The following is a 19,373-nucleotide window of genomic DNA, read 5'->3' as shown; positions in this document are numbered from 1 at the left end:
TTCAAGTCCATGTGTACGTTAACGGTATTCCATGTGATCACATTATTATAGAAATGGCGTGAAGGTTAGTTGTTCATTTAGCCCTTTTGGGGCCATAGTTTGAAGCCTAAAGATACATTTAGTTTCTTCTCTGAGGAGGATGGTTTCCACATTCCCTCCTAATACCTGGTCTTATTCTCTGTAGGATCCAACATTTTAGAACAGGCTTCCCTTCATGTTTATCCAAGAAATGTTTCGCCACTGAAGTAATTTTGATACCCCTTTCAAGGTCACTCTTGGCATTGCGAATATTCCCTAGGTGTTCCCCTAGTCTTGTCCTTAGTTCTCTTGTCGACATTCCTACGTACTTTTCACATATACATTCAATGCAGTAAATGATATTTTTGGTACGACAATTGTAGAAGTCATTCATGTATGTGTTGCCTTGGTGGAAAATATTCATCTGCCCTACAGTACGTATGTAAGGACAGAACTTACATGTTCCACATGGATAAGTACCTTTAAGATTGTCAAATGCATTGGCAAAAGGAAAGACAAAGTGGCTTTGAACAATTTTGTCTCTGATTGTAGGGGCTCTCCTCCAGGAGATTTGTACCCTGTCTCCAACCTTTTTTGTCAGGTCTTCATCTGTTTGGAGTATATGAATATGTCGATTAAGAAGTTCAGATATTTCTTTATGAGCAACATTATATGTGCTTACAAATCTTACCTTCTGATCACTTCTACCCTTTGTTTTTGGTACCAGATCATCAGATCTTATAGTATGTAATGCTCTATGGTAAGCCTTTTTAAGTACTGAATTTGGGTATCCTCTTTCCTTTAATCTCAGTCTGAGTTCTTTTGCTTGTGCCTTGAAAACAGTTATCTCCGAGCAATTACGTCTTAAACATAGAAATTCACCATAAGGTATTGCTTTCTTGGTGGAGTCATGATGTGCACTTTCAAATCTAAGGATGGAGTAATACTACGGTTACTCAAAATTGTCCTCAGCCACAATTTCTTAGTTTTCAACGATAAATTCTATCTTCAAATTAGGGGTACGACATGTGCCCCCACATACGACAACCTGTACTTAGGCTGGTGGGAACGGGAAACCGTCTTGGGTGAAAAAATTGTCGAAATACACAGAACACGAATTATTGTGGCTAAGATACATCGACGATGTCTTTATTCTGTGGAGAGGTGACATCAACACCTTTCAAGCATTCATAAACGAATTGAATACTAATGATCTTAACCTAAAACTAACATGAGATCAATTATGATAGAGTAACTTTTTCTGGATTTGAATATCTCAAGAGATATGTTTGATAAGATTCAAACAGACTTACACAGAAAAGACACAGCCACTAACTCCATCCTTAGATTTGAAAGTGCACATCATGACGTAATTGCTCGGAGATAACTGTATTCAAGGCACAAGCAAAAGAACTCAGACTGAGATTAAAGGAAAGAGGATACCCAAATTCAGTACTTAAAAAGGCTTACTATAGAGCATTACATACTATAAGATCTGATCTCCTGGTACCAAAAACAAAGGGTAGAAGTGATCAGAAGGTAAGATTTGTAAGCACATATAATGTTGCTCATAAAGAAATATCTTAAATTCTTAATCAACATATTCATATACTCCAAACAGATGAAGACCTGACAAAAAAGGTTGGAGACAGGGTACAAATCTCCTGGAGGAGAGCCCTACAACAGTGCTTGACGACTATGTTAAAAAATTGGGAGCCAATAAGAATATTTAGGAGCCAGACAGTTGGATTTGTATATAGATATATGGAGAATAACCCAAAAAGTTTGGAGCCAGGGGTAAAATTCTAGGAGCCAGTGGCTCCCAGGCTCCTGGGTTTGTCGAGCCCTGCCCTACAATCAAAGACAAAATTGTTCAAAGCCACTTTGTCAAATGCATTGGCAAAAAGACAATCTGAGGTACTTATCCATGTGGAACATGCAATTTCTGTCCTTACATACGTACTGTAAGGCAGATGAATATTTTCCACCAAGGCAACATATACATGAATGACTTCTACAATTGTCGTACCAAAAATATCATTTACTGCATTGAATGTATATGTGAAAAAATGTACGTAGGAATGTCGACAAGAGAACTAAGGACAAGACTAGGGGAACACCTAGGGAATATTCACAATGCCAAGAGTGACCTTGAAAGGGGTATCAAAATTACTTCAGTGGCGAAACATTTCTTGGATAAACATGAAGGGAAGCCTGTTCTAAAATGTTGGATCCTACAGAGAATAAGACCAGGTATTAGGAGGGAATGTGGAAACCATCCTCCTCAGAGAAGAAACTAAATGGATCTTTAGGCTTTAAACTATGGCCCCAAAAGGACTAAATGAACAACTAACCTTCACGCCATTTCTATAATAATGTGATCACATGGAATACCCTTAACGTACACATGGACTTGAATGGACCACAGAATTAAGACACTAATTGAAACGAGACAAACTTCTTGTCCTAATTTTAGATCTATATTGTACTACCAATAAAGGGGTTATAATGTAATGAACAAAAAATGATCAACATCATCATATAGAATTTCTTATAACAGAATATATTACACATTATGTAGGACATAACATAATGTATATGGAAGATAATGTATATTGCTAATGCTAACCCATCCTAAGAATAGGATTTCTTACTTGGTTTTTACAAACATGGTTACTAGGATACTTAGTTATTGGTAATTCTTGATAAAACATACAAGCTTTAAACGCTAAGACTCATCTATACTATAGGATTTTATCTTGCCTCACAAATATTATTACTATGAAGACCATTTGCCTGTAATTCCTATTACCAAGGTTTTTTTAGGTACATATATGCTTTTTGGGCTGTTGGTTGGTTTTAGAGAAGATGTTATCTTTATTGAAGCTATGAAAGTTACTATGATAAAAGTATTACATGTGATAACAGGACTATGCATAATCAATGTGTAAACAAACCATCCAAGTTGTGATCAATATCCCTCTGGATAAGTAATGTATCAAGCAATAGAAAACGCAAGATTAAAATTCCTCCTTTTTTATTAATTTTTTATTTTCAGTTTTAGTATACTAATATCATAGATGTAATTGAGCAACAATAGACTCTTGGTGTTTACCATCTCTACAGTTTCTTGTTAATTAACACACGCAATGTTTCTTTTGTCACTACCGATAGACCCAATTATTGCATTTATAAAAATAAATATATAAAAAGTTATACAGATCTCATTATACATTGGTTTGATTGCCCAAATAATGTTTCAAAAGGTCATATTCTTTGAAATAAATGAGATCAAAAGGTTATCTATATTGCACGAGCGGTTATAAGAATACGATCAGTAACTTTTCTTTGTGCAATGTTTACCTCGTTCATGATCGCTACTGGATTGGTCAGTACTCACACACCCTCTGACCTCCATCCAATTGAAAATGAGCAATGATACCCATGAACCCATTACATCACCAACACTCAGTGATAGGTGACGTGGGTCACGTGACCGGGACACACCTCTGCCCGGATTGGCTGGTTTTACATAAATAAGGCAGCACGAAGGACAATCGGCGCCTTTGACAAAGCAGTAGGCGAAACGCGCGTCAGGCGTTCGCACTGCTTCTCCTGAGAACTAATTTTGATAAATAATAATACTTAATTATGGGCATTTACTTATTTGTTGGCCTATCGGCTTTTTCTTAATAATGTGGGCTCTCTGAGTAAATGGGAGAATGAAATTTTGACGCTTAAATGGGTTTCTTATTTTACGTAACAAAATCAGGTGTATTATACACCTTTATATAGTGTTGTTGCAACAATAGACAATAGTTTTATTTTGACCTTATTTTAACGCTCTATTGAGAAATTATCAGTGGGATATTCAATACGAGTATACATACTGTAAATGAATTTAATAAATACAGGAGAGGGGTTGACTCTCAAACTGTGAATGTATAACGTCACTTCACATGAAATTATCATCAGTGCGACCTAGTATATCGGGTGTATTACACACATCCACAGTGTTGGCACAATAATCTGTAATAGAATTGATTTTGTTTCTACACAAAAAGTGACTATATCTTAACGCTCTATTGGGAAATCATTAGTGGGATATACAATATAAGCACATATACTGTGAATAAGTTTAATAAGAACCTGAGAGGGGTTGTCTCACAAACTGTGAAATCACAACGCTACTTCACATCACATCTATACCAGCTCGACGCAGTTTATTGGAACCAACCTATAACCATATAAATAGTGAACACCTAAAAACTCTCTCTGAGACTATCAGTGGTATACACAAATTACGTTTATAAACTGTGAATCACCTCACCTGAGTTACGACCAACGTTCTGGTTAACTGCTGACTATATTAAATATTATCCCTTTCTATATTCTACCAATGTGTATTGAGGGCCTTATAAATTACGGCCAACTGCAACACAATTAACAAGTGAATACTGATAATATATTTGACAAACAACACTATAATTGTGAATTAAATTATTTTGGCTATATTGAGCCTATTACTGCTAAATAATCACGGCACTTGGATAATAGTACCCCATTATATTTGATATCCCCCTTATTCCATAGTAGAGCCCACTTCATTTTGCTCATGATCTAATAGTTAATATTTATCACTTTAGATAACTATTCTATCCCCTTTCTTCAGGAGGAGCTATTTTTAAGCAAATATTAGTGTGTTCCATTTTTCTGGGACATTATATATATATATATATATATATACACACATACATATATATATATATATATATATATATATATATATATATACACACATACATATATATATATATATATATATACATATACACATATATATATACATATATATACATATACATATACATATACATATACATATACACATATACATATACATATACATATACATATATATATATATAATGTGTCACTAACTAATGACAGTCAATGTCATTCTAGGGACCACTTGTTGACTGAAATAATTAAGTTTTGTAATTAATGCATTCTGAGGTTAGGTTAGATTTGCCCCAGGTAATAGTTAAGGTAGCCCATGTTACATGTAATATGTGTCTATGTGAATTATGATGATATGGATATAGGTCATTTCCCTACCTCCACGTATATATTGTTTACTTAATCTACACTACAAGTGGTATTCTATTTTTAACCATTTCATACTTTATTATTTTATTTTTAATTATTATTTAATAAAAGTTATATTTTAATTTCACTCGTCTCTTTGTGTTTGCCCAAAATAATTGTGTTAACCTAGGCTCTCAATATAAGTGTGCCAAATGATACTCCTTTCTCTTTCTCTCTTGTAATTTACATAATATCTTGTCATGACTGCGGAGCTAGTTAATTCAGTGTGAGTAGTAACGTCCAAAACAAAGAGACATATTTGCCCCAAGTAGTTACAGAGAGTAGTGGTGATAAAAGGGAGTGTATGTCCACAAAATTTGGACAGATGGGTTTGAGGCTCTAGTGTGTACTCAAAAATGGATCATTAGCCTGCTACTACAGGAGAGATTTAGCTAAATAAGTGTGGCTATGTATAGGGATGAGAGTATTCACTTCAAACTAGGTCTTAACTCAGAAAAAGAAAGTTGCAAAACAAGGATGAGCATATCGAAGTAAAAATAAACGGTAGGCTAAGGCTAGCACTAAAGGGGGAGAGCAAGCACAACCAAGATACGAGGTGCGGTTAGTTGTTAGGTGCATCTGGATCACTAACACATACACAGCATATAAAGCTATACCATAGCAGTTAAAAGGGACACAAGTCAAAATTAAACTTCATGATTCAGATAGAGCATGCAATTTTAAACAACTTTCCAATTTACTTCCATTAACAAAATGTGCACAGTCTTTTTATATTTAAACTTTTTGAGTCACCAGCTCCTACTGAGCATGTGCAAGATTTCACAGCATATACGTATATGCATTTGTGATTGGCTGATGACTGTCACATGATACAGGGGGAGTGGAAATAGACATAACTTTGCAATTTATTTAACACAAATCTACTACTCATTTGAAGTTCAGACTTAGTGCTACTGCATTGTCTTCTTATCGTGCATTTGTTGATTATGCAAATCTACAGCGTTGACTCGTCCTTTAAGAGACAATCCCATGGATCATACCTATATGTTCCTATGGATGACCAGTAGCTATCTAGGCAGCACAGCTTATTCCAATATACCCAGTGAGGAGCAGTAGTGGTTCATTAATAAACCAACAGAAATACATAACTAGGTTCCTAGGCCTTGGTTTCAGCTATTATATAAATGCTTGTGTCTGAAGTGACACAAACTAGATAGTGCCACAAAAGGGGGGGGGGGGGGAGCTACTCACACTCATAATATGTGTGTTTGCCATTAGAATCTAAACCTTCTTTAGGAACATTGTGACAGAAATATGCACAAGCTGATTAACCTCTGTGTGCTGAAACCTATATAGACTATTATGTACAATAATGAATTAATACTACATTGATATGCTTAATCTATGGGGAGTTGTGTTGCAGCAGAGTAAATTAGCTTATTGTGACAAGGTGAAGACGCTTGCTATGGGTCTATAAAGTCATTTGAATGCTGCGCCCACACAGTTGGATAGTGCAACGGGTGTACATCAGTATATATATGCTCTATTGAGGTGATCTTAGTTTATTTTTATGGTAAAGAACATGGGGTAGGTGGGTAAGTCTGTTAGCTGGGAAGTCGAAGGCAGTCGGCTGTATCTAATGTTTCTATATTGCAAGGCATCAGAGCATGTAAAGAGTGATACAGGGTCTCATAATGTTAACATAAACATGAACTGCACCTCACACCATCCTCCTACCCAAAATAGTCCCACGTTTAAAATCATCTTATACATATAGATTAAAACAGATTACTGCAAGAGTGTATTAAACATAAACAGTAAAATAACAAAAATTGGTTAGCATAGTATAACGACTGTTTACCCATGTAATAGGGATCTCTGGGCTAGAATTCTTAAAAGCTGCTATTAATAACGATTGAACTAGTAGTTAAATATCTATAAGCTACTGCGAAGCACAAAAGTCCCAATAAACGAGATGGACAACAAGCTTTGACAAACTTCAACGAGAGTCCCGAACATGTACTAAAACTCTGTTCTAGATGTATGGAGACAAGAGTTCTCTACCACAAGTAAACAATTTCTTTACACAATACCAGCTCTGAAGTCTGCCTGGGCATATCGGTAACCGTCAAATCCGCTAGAGAGGTAATTTTGAAAGTAGACCTCGTGAATCTGCACATAGGGGACTGTGAAATCTCCTGAGGGCTGCACTGGCTTAACGGGCTTTGAAAGACCGGCAAAGTAGAGATCATGCGACTCCATGTCGTGAGTGTGCCCAGCTACTAGTGCCGTAATGTCAGCGATCCCCTGCTTATTAATAAACATATCACCCATGACTGGGTCTGAAGAGGACATGTGGCTCGCTGATGTGTTCCTCCCAGTGCTGGCCAGTTTAACTTCATTGCTAGGAGTGGATACCACGAATGTAGGAGTGACCGTGGCTATGTGCGTACCTCTAATTATATCCCTGAGGTCTTCAAATCCGGCAGTGAGCTTGCGATCCAGCAGAAGGTCCCGGATATCAACGATCTCCTCCTCCATACTCCAGGGGAGACAGCAGGTAAGTATTGTACACTAGCTGCTCCAGTTTCTTGGTGGGACTTTGTGCCGTTACTGTATGGAGTTGTCCCTTTCAGAATTAAAGCCGTCTGAGCTGGAATCAAGATGGCGCCGTAGCTTTGTTTTTGTAGGATCCTCTAACCATCAGTACTGCGGTTTGAGCTCCAGATTGTCACCCAAATCTCCTATAGAAATAAATCAGCTTCACATATATCATACCAGTGCCACATGCAACTTAGATTGGACAGCTGTGTCTCCGGAGTATTGCATAGTTACAGATGTGGGGTCTTGTCAGTGCATTTTGGCATGTCGCCCCAGGCCTTCAACACAACACCGCCTGATTTGTCCTACAGCTCAGATTAGCTTCCAAGACATGATTTACTATCACTTCTAGAGTATAGTTAGGCACTTTTTAAATCAATGCACTGCAGAAATTGCAGTTATAGACAGTAAAATATGTGGAGCTCCTCTCCGGTGCGACTGGTCTGCATGGCAGTTGGCTCCACCCCCCCCCCCCTTTATCTGATTTTTTTAATTTAAATCAGATTTTTTAAATTTTTATTTTAAATTATTTTTTTATTTAAATCTATTTCTTTTTTTAATTTAAAATCAGATTTCTTTTTTAATTTAAAATAGGACATCTTTTTTTTTTTTTTAATTTAAAATCGATTTCTTTTTTTAATTTAAATCTGAAAAACAGCTAGCTTGCAGTGTTCTGAGTCTACCTATGTGTGCTTTTTCAACAATCAAAACCAAAAGAACAAAGCAAATTAGATGAGAAGTAAAATGCAAAGTTGTTAATAACATTGCAAGTTCCATCATGAAAATTTTATTTTGACCTTGTTCCTTTAATGCAATTGTTTCACTGCAAAACTATGTACACAAAATAAACTCATACTATGTTTCAAGAAGCTCACTGAATCTTAAAAAACAAACAAAAGGATTTGGAGTGGAATAAATCTACACAAGGACCCAAGTGTGAGGAGGGAGGGGCAAGTATTAAAAATCAAACATGTTATAGTTGGAGTTAAAACTATTTAAATTATTAAAAAGGTAATTGTTATATATTTCTCCTTCAATACATTAAATCTAAAAAGTTGATCAAATTTAACCAATTAAAAAAAGAAGATAGTTAATTTCCCAATAATTTAATTGATTTCAATGATCTATCTAAATACTTCTAATGGTATATAACCAAATCAGTAACGGTATTATAAAAAAACTAAGGTTTAATTTTTAAAATATATATTTTTTTTTAAATTAAATGTAGAAAACTATGATTGTAATGGATTTAAACTGAGTCTTACTGACTAAGGATTTAAATTAAATCCACCTTGGTTAATACACAGTGTTCACAGAACATTTTGCCAGGTGGTGGCATTAGGAAGTAGCCGGTGGGAGCTGTATAATACTTAAAATAACATAAGTATTTCTGTTATTTATAAATGTTACACATTAATTGCATAATTTAATATAAATTGATTTAGGGATGATGTATGCAAAGAAACAAAGAAAAAAATAAATATAGGCTTATTTAAGCTTAAAGTGATGGTAAATACAAGAAGTTTTAAAACGCTAGGATTTACCAGTGCTACAAATAAAAAGGGACTTTCATTCATGAAGTATAAAAAACTTCCAGCTGAAAGTTCCTTTATTTGCAGCAAGTTTATTCTGAGCTGAGCACAGCAAAACTATATTTACTCATTGGAGGTCACGTTTTCAGCCTTTTTAGCCATTTTAGCCAATAGCATACTAGCTACCCAGCATAATGCTGATTGCCCCGCACAGTTATTGGCTAACAGGTGGAAACTTCACCTCATTGAAAAAAAAAAAAACTGGATAATCTGAGGAGCTCAGCATAGCATAGACTCGCTGCAAATAAAGGAACTTTCAGCATGAAAGCTTTTTTTTTATTTATTTTTTTTTTATATAGTTCCCTTTATTTTTTAGACCTGGTAAATACTAGCATTTAAAAAATGCTAGGATTTACCATCACTTTAATATTGCCTTAAAAGGGACAGTTTGTAATTACAAGGCATTCCTGTTGTGTTGCTATAGAACATATCAGGCAAGTCTTAACCTTTTTAAAAACAATTTTTTACTGCAATTATTTTTCAATAGCTAAACTCACAATTTGCCTTATTTAAAAAGGAGCCAATATGGGCTTTCGTCCACAGACAACAAGGCTAGCCATGGTCAAAGGTAGTGTAGAATGCATTGTTTTGCAGTTATCAGATAAAGTCAATTAGAGACCGATTATGTAGCAGGGTTAACATTGAGCACAGTGCATTTCAAGTTCTGAGAATTAGATATTACTCAATTTTAGAGCTAAATTACTTGGAAAATAAAATCAATAAAATATATCTCAAAGCCGTTTCATTATGCATAACTAAATATTTGATATACAAATCGCAAGGTGTTTACGTTCTCTGCACATTTTAGCCAAGTATTCAGTACAATAAGATGGGTGGTGTGCCCATAGCTGAACACTCAGATTCGTTGATTGCATATTTATTAAAATATAGTCCCCAACCAGTAAAAAGACAACGCAATAGCACTTTCTCAATTTTAAATGCGCTCTTGATTCTTTTTCCATTTGACAGCTATCCGCAAAACACTAAACTGAATTCTTGCACATGCTTAGTAGTAGCTGGTGCATCATAAAGTGTGCATTAAAAAAAATAAAAAAAAATACTGTGTACAACATGAAGGGACATTCCGGTCAAAACTAAATGCACATAGATGAATCACAGTTTGCAATATACATGAATTGGCAAAACTGCTTCTAGTAAAAGTTATTACTCTTTTAGTGGTAGCATTTTTCTCTGCATGTGCATGTGAAGCATGCCGTTAATTTAAACACTGCAGCTGCTCAGAGAGCCAACGAGGCTAGTAATCATGTCAGCAATAAGGCAAACAGTCATTACCAGATAATACAAGCACTGTAAGTGCTCTGAACAAGTGCTGTACCCAGAGGCAGTTTTTGTTGGGGGGGGGGGTTGTGAAAAGTTTTCGGCAGGTCATTTTTTTTTTAAATTAAAGGGACAGTCAGGTCAAAAAAAAAAAAAAAAAAAAACCTTTCATGTTTCAAATAGGGCATGTAATTTTAAACAACTTTCCAATTATAACCAATTTTGCTTTGTTCTCTTGGTATTTGTAGTTGAAAGCTAAGCCTAGGAGGTTCATATGCTAATGTCTTAGACCTTGAAGGCAGCCTCTAATCTAAATGCATTTTGATAGTTTTTCACCACTAGAGGGCATTAGTTCACGTGTTTCATATAGATAACATTGAGCTCATGCACGTGAATTTACCATGGAGACAGCTCTGATTGGCTAAAATGCAAGTCTGTCAAAAGAACTGAAATAAGGGGGCAGTCTGCTGAGGCTTAGATACAAGGTAATTACAGAGGTAAAACGTATATTAATTTAACTGTGTTGGTTATACAAAACTGGGGAATTGGTAATTAAGGGATTATCTATCTTTTAAAACAACAAAAATTCTGGTGTTGACTGTCCCTTTTGATGAATTAGTGCCCGGTTTTTAATAAACCTATTAAAAACAAGGGCACTTTAATTCATCAAAATTGACATTTCACTGTTTTCGTCAAAAAAAAAAACAAAAACAAAAAAAAAACAACCTTACCTTTAAATCCTGGCAGCCGCTCCAGCACTTCTTCCGCCCGTCACAAGCCGTCTTCGCGGTCCAAAATGACGAATCCGGCTTTCTCCAATCACAGTGTTGCATCAGGCCAAGATTCCCCTGGGGGGAAGCTGTGATTGGAGGGAGCCTGATATGTCATTTCTGAAGTCTGCAGAGGCTTCCGACGGCCGGGGGAATCGCTGGAGCGGCATTCAAAATTAAAAAGGTAAGTTTTTGAACAAAACCGTGAAATGTCAATTTTGATGAATTAAAGTGCCCTTGTTTTTAAAAGGTTTACACTAAAGCACCAGCAGAATTGCAATGTGTTAACTGGAGAATAAAGCCAGTATCAAAGTTTAATAAGATTACAACAGTTGAAAATTACATTGCAAAATTAGCTGCAGAACAAAACAATACATTTTAAGTTTTTAAAATGACTCTTTAATGCATTTTCTTCCTTTGCACTTGGTGTAACATCACAATTATAAAGGGGAAAATGTAGTAATAGTTTTACATTCAGGAGTAACAGCTTTGCAAACAGGAAAAGTTGTTGCTCTGTATTTTACCGTTTTCTTCATACAGCGCTTTACTCTGGCTGCACCGTGTTACGGAAAACTAACAGTACAGCCAGAGCAGAGTACTGTATGAAGAGAACAGCCTAATGTGGAGCAGAGCTACAAAGTGAAAGTGCTAACAGTTTCTGCATAGCTGCTGCATTTTCTGCAACAACATCTCAAGATTACAGCATTTTCTGATCTGGGGTGCTGTGTTTAAAATGTTGGTGCATCAAGCATACTTAACTCTTAAAACAGCTATAGCTTTTTCTAGAAACAATTTTGCTAATACATATATAGCGTAAAAACGCTTCTGTTCCAAAATTAAAATGCACCCGTGTGCATTCCATTTTTTTTAAATGTCTTTAATTCTTTAAAAGGGACACTCAAGTCAAAATTTAATTTTTATGATTCAGATATAGCAGCATAACTTTCCAATTTACTTCCATTAACAAAATGTGCAGTCTTTTTTTTATATTTAAACTTTTTAAGCTCCTACTAAGCATGTACAAGAATTCACAGAATAAGCGTGTATGCATTTGTGATTGGCTGATGGCTGTCACATGGTACAGGGGGAGTGGAAATAGACAACTTCTAAAATTGTCAGAAAAAAAACAAAAAAATACTACTCATTTGAAACAAAGTGCTATTGCATTGTCTTTATCTTGACTGGTCCTTTAATGGAAGTAAAATTGGAAAGTCTATCTGTATTATGAAAGTTTAATTTTGATTTTAGTGTCTCTTTAAGGAGTTGAAGGGCAGTCATTTGTTTGCCTGAGGAAGTTGGACATTACTGAGAGATGCATAAAACCACACCCCCGCATCATGATGCAGAATTGGCAGCAACTATTTGGCATTTCTGTTGTTGGTATTTGAAGGACGTTGGTGTTTGATTACAGAACTGTCACATAGGGCTAGATCTATCAAGCCCTTTTCTCTACTTTGACTGCAGGATCACATAAAAGAATCTGCACTCAGTATTTATCGAGTAGCGGTCATCAGACCGCTGCTTCTCTACCCTGTTCTCCCCATCTCTTTAGTGGAGAATTTCAAACTCCCCAGTCTCTTCCGACTGGGGAGATTGACAGCTACTGTCCACGCGTGATTGGCTGTGTGCAATCAGGGGGTGGGGTTGCACCCCAAAAAAAAAAAAAAAAAAAGTGTGCTCATGTGCAATTTATAAAGCGGGAAGCAGATTCCTGCCCGTCAGAAGAGAGGTCAGGCAGACAGGGCGGATATGTCCGCCATGGATTGATAAATTAGCTATTCGTTACTTTTAGATGTTTAGCAAACCAAAAGGAAGGTTATTCAGGGATACTGGCCTTAAAGGGACACTGAACCCAATTTTTTTTATTTTGTGATTCATATAGAGCATGCAATTTTAAGCAACTTTCTAATTTACTTCTTTTATCAATTTTTCTTTGTTCTCTTACTATCTTTATTTGAAAAAAAAGGCATCCAAGCTCTCTTTGGTTCAGACTCTGGACAGCACTTTTTATTGGTGGAAGAATTTATCCATCAATCAGCAAGAACAACCCAGGTTGTTCACCAAAAATGGGCCGGCATCTAAACTTACATTCTTGCATTTCAAATAAAGATACCAAGAGAATGAAGAAAATGTGATAATAGGAGTAAATTAGAAAGTTGCTTAAAATGTCATGCTCTATCTGAATCACGAAAGAAAGAATTTGGGTTCAGTGTCCCTTTAAGCTGTTAACATCAAGACAAATACTTGAGGGTAAAACTAGTAACTGATGCTGGGTCTAGATACTGATACACAAGTGAAACATAACTCAGAATTAAACAAAAATAAATTTGCAGTAAAGAGATGAGTTAACGAATGCATCACATAAACTAGAGATAGATGTTTTAGTAAATTAACGGTTGCACTGTTTAGTCAATGAAGCAGGTTTTTTCCAGTTATGGAAGTATTAAAATATAAAACATTAATTCCTTGCCCTCTAAACTCCTTCACTACAAGCCATTTTCCATTCCTACTGAACTTGTTATTAGGCTTTTTTTACTTTTTGCATTTAACCAGTTCTGGAAGGGATATTGCTGTTTGTTACCATATTTTATTTTTCTTTCTTTCAGGGTTAAACACATAGTCCTGCTTGTGAGCTGCAACACATTAGAGCTGGCCACTAAGCCAATTAGGATCATATATGCAAATAGCAGACACTCACCATTTGCAGCCTGGGCCGCAGTTCCCAAACAGGAATTTAGCTTTGTGGTTAATCCTGTTAAGTGGTTTAAAGGGACAGCAAACAGCTGAAGATTTGTATGTAAAATCTTTAGTTATAAGTGAAACAACTTTTGGATATACTTTATTTTGGCCAACATTAGCTCTGAAAATTGCGTTTTCTTACTCTCTGAACTTGAAATGCTGGCTTCTCATGGCTTACCTTGCTACATATTTTCCCTAGCTGGCTTAACCCATTGTGCGTGACGTCACAGCGCAAATTGTGAAGCCCCAGCAATGCCTCTCACTATTCAGGTCAGACCGCCGGGGTGGGAGTAGGTGCGAGCCCCCAGATTGCCCTCAAGGTGGGTGAGTGCTAGCGACGGCTTTGAGCCGTCGTCAGCACCTGACTGGGACAGTTTGCAACGGCCGTCGTTAGCTCTCAAAGGGTTAAAGGAACAGTCTAGTCCAAAACAAACTTACATGATTCAGATAGGGCATGTAATTTTAAACAATTTTCCAATTTACTTCCATCAACAATTTTGCTTTGTTCTCTTGGTATTCTTAGTTGAAAGCTACACCTAGGAGGTTCATATGCTAATTTCTAAGCTCTTGAAGGCCACCTCTTATCTCAGGGCATTTTGACAGTTTTTCACCACTAGAGGGTGTTAGTTCATGTGTTTCATATAGATAACATTGTGCTCACACACGGAGTTCCTAGGAGCCAGCACTGATTGGCTACAATGCAGGTCTGTCAAAAGAACTGAAATATAGGGCAGTTTGCAGAGGCTAAGATACAAAATAATCACAGAGGTAAAAAGTGTATTAATAAAACTGTGTTGGTTATGCAAAACTGGGGAATGGGTAATAAAGGGATTATTTATCTTTTAAAACAATAACAATTCTGGTGTAGACTGTCCCTTTAACTCAAAACAATGCACTCTAAATTAAAATTATGACCATGGCTAACCTTGTTGTATTTAGACTCAAGCCCAGATTGGCTCATCCACATATGGTAGGTGGAGATTGGCTATTGAAAAACATTTGCAGTAAAAGAGTTTTAAATTTATTTTAAAGATGTTGGATAGTTATATCAGGACAACAGAAATGTAATTGCAAGATGTTTACTGTCACTTTAAAAGAATAATCAGCAAGGGGCAATAACATCACCTAACAAGTTAAAGCATTTTTTAAATTTGTTATAGAATATCCTGTTCGTTTATTAACCACTTCCCACCCTTAGGACTTTCTATGCCGTCCTAACTGCACTGGGCTTTAGCGCCCTTGGGACAGCATAGAACGTCCTAGCCGTTTTGGCTGTACTGAAGCCAAGGGTGCTTTCTGAATTGGATTGCAGGCTGGAGCGTCATAGGCACTCCCCCCAGACACAATCCCATAATTGAAATCACACGATCGCATGAACAATCGAGTGATTTCACTTTTTACATTGGAACTTTGTCCCGACGTAGACAAATAAGTCCGGACGGGAAGGGATTACATAGGCTCTTAGCACCCTGGGGATGGTGGAATAGATTTAATGAAAATTGTGTGCATCCGTGTTTAGAGTTCTATGAATACTGCTACTGTCTGGCTCCTTGCTTTTATATATATTATATTTTTTCTAAAGTCTGCATATGTTTGACCTCTGAAATATAAACAAGAAGACTGACCATTGTCAAATTAAATCCAGCATTTTATACCATGTAATCATGTACTCAACGCTATACATACAATTTCACTAAGCCAAAACATTGCTTTACCTAGCTCCTAATAACAAGTGTATGGATGGAAACAAAATGTGACTGTCATTAACATGTTTAAAGGGACACTAGTGCAAATCTGTGTTTAACCTTATACATGAGGGTAAACATTCACTTGAAGCCTGGGTTGCGCAAAAATGACATTTCTTAAAGGCATAGTAAAGTCAAAATAAGCTTGCATAAATCTGATTTAGCATATCATTTTAATACACATGTACTTTGTTCTATTGGTATCCGTTGTTGAAAAAGAATTTGTACGTATCGTACACTAGTGGGTGCTAGCTGGTTATTGGTGTCTGCACACACTTGTCTCTTGCGATTGGCTCACTAGATGTGTTCAGGTAGCTCTCAGTAGTGTATTACTGCTCCTTCAACAAATTATACCAAGATAATGGTAATGGGTGCTGATTGGTAGCTGCACAATTATGCCTCTTGTCATTGGCTGACTTGATGTGTTAAGCTAAATCTGCTCTATGTAAGAAAAAAATGTGGGGTCTCAAATTCCTTTAAGAAATTAGCATATATTTTTGTACTAGGACGTCCTTTAAAATATAAGCACTCACACAAATTATACAGACTGTACAACACAATTGTCATAGTGCTAGTGACTCATGCCTAAACACATCAATAGACACATGTTTATTATTATGATTTATATACAAAACACATGCAAGGCTCCCAGACTACAGCTAAATACACGATACAGTGGGTGACATATACAGTACATAATTATTATTTTTTATATAAAAGCCATGCAAGAAAGGCACCCAGACTACAGATATAGATATATATTAGGGTTGCACCGATACTATTATCGGTATCAGTGCCGATACCAAGTATTTGCACGAGTACTTGTACTCATGCAAATACACTGATACTTAAACTGATACCTCCACTTCCTACCCATACGCTATCTAGTGGATTTTTTTTAAACTGCAAGTTCCCATTTAATTTTAAGCTGTAGCGGAGACTCAAATAGCTGTTGTATAGTATTATTGTAAGAGAGATCATTGTACCTCGTTCAGACAAAGCCCTGAAATACTGGGCAGTTAATAAACTGAGATTTCCAGCTCTGGCTAAAATGGCCCCAAATTATCTTTCTGTCCCATGCAGTAGTGCAGAAAGTGAACGACTTTTCAGCTTAGCGTCAATCGACATTACTGATAGCAGAAACAGACGTATAGCTGAACATACAGAGATGCTTCTGTTCCTTAAAAATAACTTTCTACTAACTTTTGAAAAATTATTATACTTGCTAGATTGCCTGTTATACAGCTAGTTCTTATCTTGCACAATTATGCTAAAAAAAAAAAAAGCATACTGTACTCTGAGGAACATCCTTAGCTTATATAATTGCAGGAAGAGTGTTCATAGAAAAAAATTAAGTTAATTCCTATGAACACACATCTTACAATAATAGGACTAGATTTAGATTACATTTGATATGTAAGCTTTACCAATGCTCTGTTCACATTTCTAACTCAATAGACTTTAATGGAGTTGGACATGTAATGAGAGCATTGGTAAAGCTTACCAGTCAAATGTAAGCTAGCCCATAGTGTTCCCCATGTTTAAACAGTGCACTGGTATATTTTTTACTGTATTGCACTTTTGGTTGGTTGTGATATTACATTTGTTATTTATTGTTATTATGAATATATTTTAATATAATATTTTTATTTATAAACATGTTCTGTGAAATTGCTCTGAGTTTTTACAACTTTGTGACAACAAGCAAATAAAACTGTTTTATTTCATAATGTCTTTTGAGTTACAGTTCTTCATAATTATAAAGAAGCTATCTTAAATCATATTGTGCTTGGGACACTGCCACATGACATAAAAAAGTATAGGTAATTGGTATCGGCGAGTATTTAAAAAAAAAAAAAAGTATCGGTACTTGTACTCGGTCTTAAAGGGACACTGAACCCAATTTTTTTCTATCATGATTTAGATAGAGCATGACATTTTAAGCAAGTTTCTAATTTACTCCTATTATCAAATTTTCTTCATTCTCTTGGTATCTTTATTTGAAATGCAAGAATGTAAGTTTAGAAGCCGGCCCATTTTTGGTGAACAACCTGGGTTGTTCTTGCTGATTGGTGCATAAATTCATCAACCAATAAAAAAGTGCTGTCCAGAGTCTGAACCATAAAAAGATTAGATGCCTTCTTTTTCAAATAAAGATAACAAAAGAATGAAGAAAAATTGATAATAGGAGGAGTAAATTAGAACGTTGCTTAAAATTACATGCTCAAGGCATCCAGACTACATATTTATGCGCGATACAGTGGGTGACAAATTTATATAAAACTTATGCAGGGCAGAGGCACCCAGACTACATAATTATATACACACACACAATACAGTGATGAAAAATGTATATAAAACTCATGCAGGGCAGTGGCACCCAGACTACATATTTATACACATGATACAGTGGGTGACACATTTATATATATATATAAAACTCATGCAGGGCACCCATACTACAGATTTATACACGATACAGTGAGTGACACATATTTATATAAATCTGTAGTATGGGTGCCTTGCATGAGTTTTATATATAAGATACAGTGGGTGACACATTTATATATAAAACTCATGCAAGGAACCCATACTACAGATTTATATACATGATACAGTGGGTGACACATATATAAAACTCATGCAAGGCACCCATACTACAGATTTATATACATGATACAGTGGGTGACACATATATAAAACTCATGCAAGGCACCCAGACTACAGAATTATACACATGATACAGTGGGTGACACATTTATATATAAAACTCATGCAAGGCACCCAGACTACAGAATTATACACATGATACAGTGGGTGACACATTTATATATAAAACTCATGCAAGGCACCCAGACTACAGAATTATACACATGATACAGTGGGTGACACATTTATATATAAAACTCATGCAAGGCACCCAGACTACAGAATTATACACATGATACAGTGGGTGACACATTTATATATAAAGCTCATGCAAGGCACCCATACTACAGAATTATACACATGATACAGTGGGTGACACATTTATATATAAAACTCATGCAGGGCACCCATACTACAGAATTATACACATGATACAGTGGGTGACACATTTATATATAAAACTCATGCAAGGCACCCAGACTACAGAATTATACACATGATACAGTGGGTGAGACATTTATATACAAAACTCATGCAGGGCACCCATACTACAGAATTATACACATGATACAGTGGGTGACACATTTATATATAAAACTCATGCAGGGCACCCATACTACAGAATTATACACATGATACAGTGGGTGACACATTTATATATAAAACTCATGCAGGGCACCCAGACTACAGAATTATACACATGATACAGTGGGTGACACATTTATATATAAAACTCATGCAGGGCACCCAGACTACAGAATTATACACAATACAATGGGTGACACATTTATATATAAAACTCATGCAAGGCACCCAGACTACAGATTTATACACATGATACAGTGGGTGAGACATTTATATATAAAACTCAT

At 35.9% G+C, this 19,373-nt stretch overlaps 1 protein-coding gene across 3 annotated transcripts in view; it reads right to left on the bottom strand.

Annotated features, from left to right (window-relative positions):
- The window catches only part of RXRB (retinoid X receptor beta), a 74,626-nt gene that overhangs the window by 54,318 nt on the left and 935 nt on the right, over positions 1-19,373 (bottom strand). The window lies entirely within an intron of this gene.

This window comes from Bombina bombina, chromosome 7, assembly GCF_027579735.1.
Source record: "Bombina bombina isolate aBomBom1 chromosome 7, aBomBom1.pri, whole genome shotgun sequence".
NCBI lineage: Eukaryota > Metazoa > Chordata > Amphibia > Anura > Bombinatoridae > Bombina > Bombina bombina.
This window is presented reverse-complemented; position numbering and strand designations above follow the sequence as displayed.